Source organism: Pan paniscus, chromosome 12, assembly GCF_029289425.2.
Source record: "Pan paniscus chromosome 12, NHGRI_mPanPan1-v2.0_pri, whole genome shotgun sequence".
Classification (NCBI taxonomy): domain Eukaryota; kingdom Metazoa; phylum Chordata; class Mammalia; order Primates; family Hominidae; genus Pan; species Pan paniscus.
Genome location: NC_073261.2, coordinates 84,535,013 through 84,541,012, shown reverse-complemented (window position 1 = coordinate 84,541,012; position 6,000 = coordinate 84,535,013).

The window sequence follows — 6,000 nt, the reverse complement described above, 5'->3', positions numbered from 1 at the left end:
GCTTTTTAACAGTTGGCCTCTCAAGCCTTAAGAAATTCTCCACTCTTCAATTTCTAAAAGTAAATCACATTTGGGCATTTTACAGAAGGTCAAGAAGTTTTGCCACCTACATCAAAGACATACATCTTTCCTTCCCTCCTCTTACTTTTGAAATGATAGCCAAATTGAGAGGAGCCCTTCAAAGTCTTCACAACAAGTCTTGCACAATAAGAAAAGGTTCTCTGTGTGATCACTTAGCAAACAATTATCCATTTCCTTCTCTTTGTCCCAGATTTAGAGCCTAAAAATTGATCTTTTGATATTTATTTTGAGTTGAAAGAATACTAGATAAAGACGTATTCTCTGATTTGCTAACATGCAAACAAAGTTTTCCCCGTATTCGTCCAGTTACTGAAAGGGAACCCTAATCCACATGCTATTATTTTCCACCAGTGGACTTTGTCCTTCATCTATCTCCTTCTTCCCTTCTTCCTCCCACTTAGTCTAGACATGCCTCTTTTAAATGATCGACATGGTTGCCAAATTTCCATGTTATTTCTTTGAAAAAGAATTGTTTCTCTTTGTTATATATGTAGAAGAAGACTTAAGTGTACAACTTATCAATGTTTCCTACTGTATTATTTCGTTTTCATGCTGCGGATAAAGACATATGCAAAACTGGGAACAAAAAGAGGTTTAATTGGACTTATAGTTCCACATGGCTGGGGAGGCCTCAGAATCATGGCAAGAGCCCAAAAGGCACTTCTTACATGGCAGTCGCAAGAGAAAATGAGGAAAATGCAAAAGCAGAAACCCTTGATCAACCCATCAGATCTGGTGAGACTTATTCACTATAAGGAGAATAGCAGGGGAAAGACCAGCTGCCATGATTCAATTACCTTCCCCTGGCTCCCTCCCACAACACGTGGAAATTCTGGGAGATACAATTCAAGTTGAGATTTGGGTGCGGACACAGCCAAATCATATCACCTACTGAATTGCTATTATTGCATGCAGTTTTTTTTAATAGTTATCACATTCCAAGAGGAAACACTGTCACTATTCATAAATTTACCACACACTCAATTTATTTCTCCCATATTTATTCTACAAAATCTTGAATAAGTGACATTAACTTTTTGCCTAATTTTTCTCCCTTGAAAACAAATTGTGTCTAGCTTGAGTTTTGTCTTCCAAATCTCCACATTCTAAATCCTCATCCATCTGCCTATAATGAATAGTACTTATGCTCCCCCCACTTTTTGAGTGTCTCTTTCAAAAATTCTTACCAGAGATACAAAACATTAACACAATGTTTAAACCTGCTGATGTGGAACAAGCATGAACTTTCTGTTCAAACGCACTGCACAGAACGAGCCTCAGTCTTCTCACATTTAAAGCAGTCAGATTCATTAGACTTAAGAGACAATCTCTGAGTTCCTCTGCTACTCAAATTTTTATTTATCCTTAGTCATTCTCACAGGACAAAGCCTGCAGGAACCTTCTGGTAGAAAGAAACAAAGACAGGAGAAATCAACAGAGAGAGAAATGGAACAGTAGCAAAAAGGAAGCTGTCCCAGAACCAGGCAAGAAAGATGTCTCAGCCAGGGCAAGCCCCATCTGGGGAAAGGAGCTCTTGTCCTGTTGGTTCCTCCCAGCCACAAATACCAGCACATGTGTACACTCCACATAGACAAATCCCACTCTGCAGATACACACACACCGCACACATACACAGCATCAACATCCACACAAAGAGCTGGCTATGGCTCCTTCTCTCGAGTTGAGCCTGTATTTGAGAACTGTTGAGGAGGCGGAAGCTGGGGGTGGCCAATGAATAAGAAAACAAAAAATGAGCTTTGTGTGAGAGTTCACTGGGATCTTATAAAATGTCTTTTTAGTCCTGGAACTATTTTCTGTTGTGTGGGAGGAGAGGAGCAAGGGTGATGCCTGGGGATGGAGGTCTTGAGGAGGACGTGTGCAAGTTCCTAGGGAGGGCAGAAATCAAAAATGAAAGTCAAGGTCGGGTGGATGACACAGGGTAGAGAGCCAGTGAGTCTTCACAGCACCCTGGAGTCAGAAGGATCTGCTGGTTCTGCTCAAGGCTGGGATGCACTTTACCTAGATCCTGGAAAGCAACATAAATCACTGCCTTGACTGGCCACAGCTGACCATGGGGATGGGGGTGATGAGGGCTAAGCTCTGTATTCTATGCACAGCATAGGAGTTCACTCAGCCCCAGCCGCGCAGCTAGTGCCTTCCCTCTGCAAACATTCCACAAATGACCATAAACATCCCACATATGACCATTTCCATTTGAGTTTTTTAACACTTGGGCTCTCAAGGCTTAAGAAATTCTCCACTCTTCAATTTCTAAAAGTAAATCACATTTGAGCATTTTACAGAAGGTCAAGAAGCTTTGCCACCTACATCAGAGACATACATCTTTCCTTCCCTCCTCTTACTTTTGAAATGATAGCCAAACCCCAGCGGTTTCATTGCCTGGGAGAATGCTGTGCCACACACAACATCTGTAAGTAGTTAATTTTCCAAATGGGAGATGGTCACCACAGATGCAGAACTTTTAAAAATAAACATCAGAAAAATATTACTCCAGCAAAAATGAAAGCCTAGAATCCACGTGAGTGGTTGGGAGGTAGCTGGCGCAAGGTAGATCAAATCTGCATCCTAGTCTGCCTGGCCATGCAAAAGCAAGAAAACTAGAACCACAGAACTTCAGAGCAAAAAAAAAGAAGGACCTTTGGGGGCTATCCTAGCTCCCATATAATAGGGAAATTAAGGCCTGGGCCAGGAAGTGAGTGCCTATCTGTGTTGGACTGGAGCTCAGGCTGAGAGCTTTCTGCTCTAGAATAAGCCTCATTTTTATTAGGGTATCTTAGCTTTTTCCCTTTTAAGAAAAATAAAAATCCTCTGACTTAACCACGGCCTTTAGCCCCTACATGGGGCCCTTTTGTGGTGGGCGGGGGACTCTGGTCCTGGCCTCCTGAGATGGGTGTATCCCCTACCTACACCCCTGATCATGCATGCCCTGCATCTGGATGGCAAGCCATGAGAAGCCAGGACACTGCAGAGGCCAAGGCTAGAGCAAGACTGACAAAGGCCTAAGAGAGGGAACTCCACTTGGGCAGCTACTTCTTATCTATTTTATGGAATGAGGTGGCCAAGCTTGAGAATCTTGTGCCCTGAGACTAAAGAAAGCCTGATCACTGTGACCAGCATGAGTTATAGAGAGGTCGGGGCAGGGCAAGCTGGACATCCAACTGCACCCACATCCTCCCACAACCATTCCTCTCCTGCCTCAACATGAGACTCGTGCCTCTGGACAGGAGCAAAGTGAGGCACAAAGTATGTCCCCTACACAGAGAAAGGCACAGAATAGGCATTCAGTAAACCATAGTTCGGCCAGGCAGGATGGCTCACGCCTGGAATCCCAGCACTTTGGGAGGCCAAGGCAGGCAGATCACCTAAGGTCAGGAGTTCAAGACCAGCCAGGCCAACATGGCGAAACCCCATCTCTACTAAAAATACAAAAATTAGCCGGGTATGGTGGTGGGCACCTGTAATCCCAGCTACTCAGGAGGCTGGGGCAGGGAGAACTGCTTGAACTCGGAAGGTGGAGGTTGCAGTGATCCGAGATCACACCACTGCACTCCAGCCTGGATGACAGAGTGAGACTCCATCTCAAAATAATAATAAAATAATAAACTGTAGTTGTTTCGGCTTGGAGTGAAATGGAAGAAATATGAGGGACAGATAGCACATTTAAAGGGATCTGTTGTTCCAGCCCAGATGAGCCCCTGGCCATTCCTGTGTGTTATGCTTTACCAGGTGCCTTATCACTGCTTTATCCATCTCTTCCCTACAGGTGGTTTTCTGCAGGGAGGCTCCAAAAGACAGAAGCTGAGTTCTGCCAGAAGAAAAAGGGAATGGAATATGTAAAAGAAAAGGATAAAAGAAAACTGGGGACAGACAGGCAAGGCTAGTAGGGAAGGGGGAGTGGGGTCTCTGGAGAGAAGAGAATCCTCAACCTGGGAAGAAGGGGAGGCTTGAAAGCAGAGGGGAAAGCTATGGAGGTCTGGAGGGCAGAGGAAATCCCAGATGTGGTGGCCAGCAGGGGTCGCTGATGCCCCACCAACAGCCTTAGGGCTGGGGAAGACTCAAAGGGAGGAAGATTTTCAAAAGCTCAAGTGGGCTTCACTCCCTCCCCTACCCTCCACCGTCCCCCCTGCCCCAGACTCTTCCTTGTGGCATTGAGGTCTCTCTTCTAGGGTTCTGGAGGTTCCTTTCCCTGTGATCCTTTTCCTGAAAGTGAGCAAGATAGCCTGGCCAGGCAGCCCTGGGGGTGATGGAGGCACCGGGTGGGGAGAGGCCTCCTGGATTTGCCCTCCAATGCTGCTCCCATGGGCACCCATGGAAATGGGGGTAGGAGGGCACCTCTGACCACAGCCTGCTGATGGGGTTGGCGCAGGCAGAGGAAGGGAGGGAACTGCTCTTCCTGGCTCTCCTTGTCAAATAGCAAATTCAGAGCAGAGCCACAGTGAAGCCTGGAGGTAGAGGAACGCCCCACGGCCAGCAGTGGTTCAGGGCTGTGCTTAGGAGCACCAAACCTGAGCCTGGGCGCTGCATGCTCCGAGGGCCAATCCCAGCACACACTGTTCCCCCACTGTCTGAGGCCCAGCACCTGTTGTCTAGAATCAGCGTCTACTTGCCTCTAGGCAGACACCCTGACCAATTCTCTACCCTCCATGGCTTCTCCATTTTCAGTTCTGCTCCTCAGACACCAAAAGCTCCTATCACTACAACCTTCCTCATATTACCTTTTCCAAGATTCTGGCTTAGCAAGTATTAGTTACAGTTCAGGTCAATCAATGTCCTTCAAGAAGAGTTTAGGAAGACCTGTGTGTCCCAAGTCCTAATCACATCTCAGAATGGTTCTGCCACAAACTCTGAGATTCTTTCAAAAAGCATGTATTGATCTGCTCTTGCTTTCCTAGGGCCATAAAAGAGGCAGGCTTATGGAACCAAGTATGTTGCACCTCTGAGCTAATGGTTCCATCTTTGGAGGCCACTCCTCAGGGTAGTTCTTAACTGACAGTTCTTCTAATCTTAACCCCCGAGATTAGAAGAGATGCCAGCAGAGTCCAGGCCTGGGGTAGGACCGTGAGCTATTTATCCCCAGCAGTCAGAAGGAAGGCTGCACTGTCCCAGGGGCACCCAGCCTCCAAATGAGCCTCAAGGAAGGGTCTGGAATGCCAGACAATACTATGGTCAGATTATGCACTTGGGAATTGCTGCAGATGCCATTGGGGGTAAGGAAGATTAGGAAATTCTGGAACTCAGGAGCTGCCCAGGCAGCCAGACTGCCTCTGACACACCCAGTGCTCATTTGGATTTGAGGAAAGGAGACTTGAGCGCAGGAGAAAGGCACCCAGGAGCCTGTGAGTCGTGCCTAAGCCTCTGGATCCCACATCTGAGGAAACAACTTAATGTAGGCTTTGAGTGGTGCTACCACCGTCGCCTCTGAGGTTTAACCGAGGCGCGATTGTTGCTGATTGAAAACATGAGACCTAATTCCAGCCCCCTCCTCCCTCCAGTGGCAGGCGGAGGCTCCACATCCATTTCCTGCCTTGGTCAGAACTGGCTCCGGAATGGGACAGGGCTGCCTGTGGCTCCAGCTGGGGGAGGCTGAGGTGGATAAAGACAGTGATGGAGAGGGATCCAAGGGAAACCAAGGATGGATGTGAAGAGCTGATGCCACCTGCCACCCATCCAGGTCCTCCCAGACTCCAGGCTCATGCCAAGGGAGGGTGTAGGTGGTTGCTAGTGTAAGCTAATCCTGTGTCTGTGATGCCGAAAAAACTATATAAATGCCCATCACCTCTCTGGGGACAGCCCTGCTCCCCAGCCATTCCCTATAAGAAGCTGCCCTTAAACAACCACTTTCCCCCAGTCTTGGAGATGGTCAGCTCTGCAGAGCTCACAGAAAATCAAAGATATATA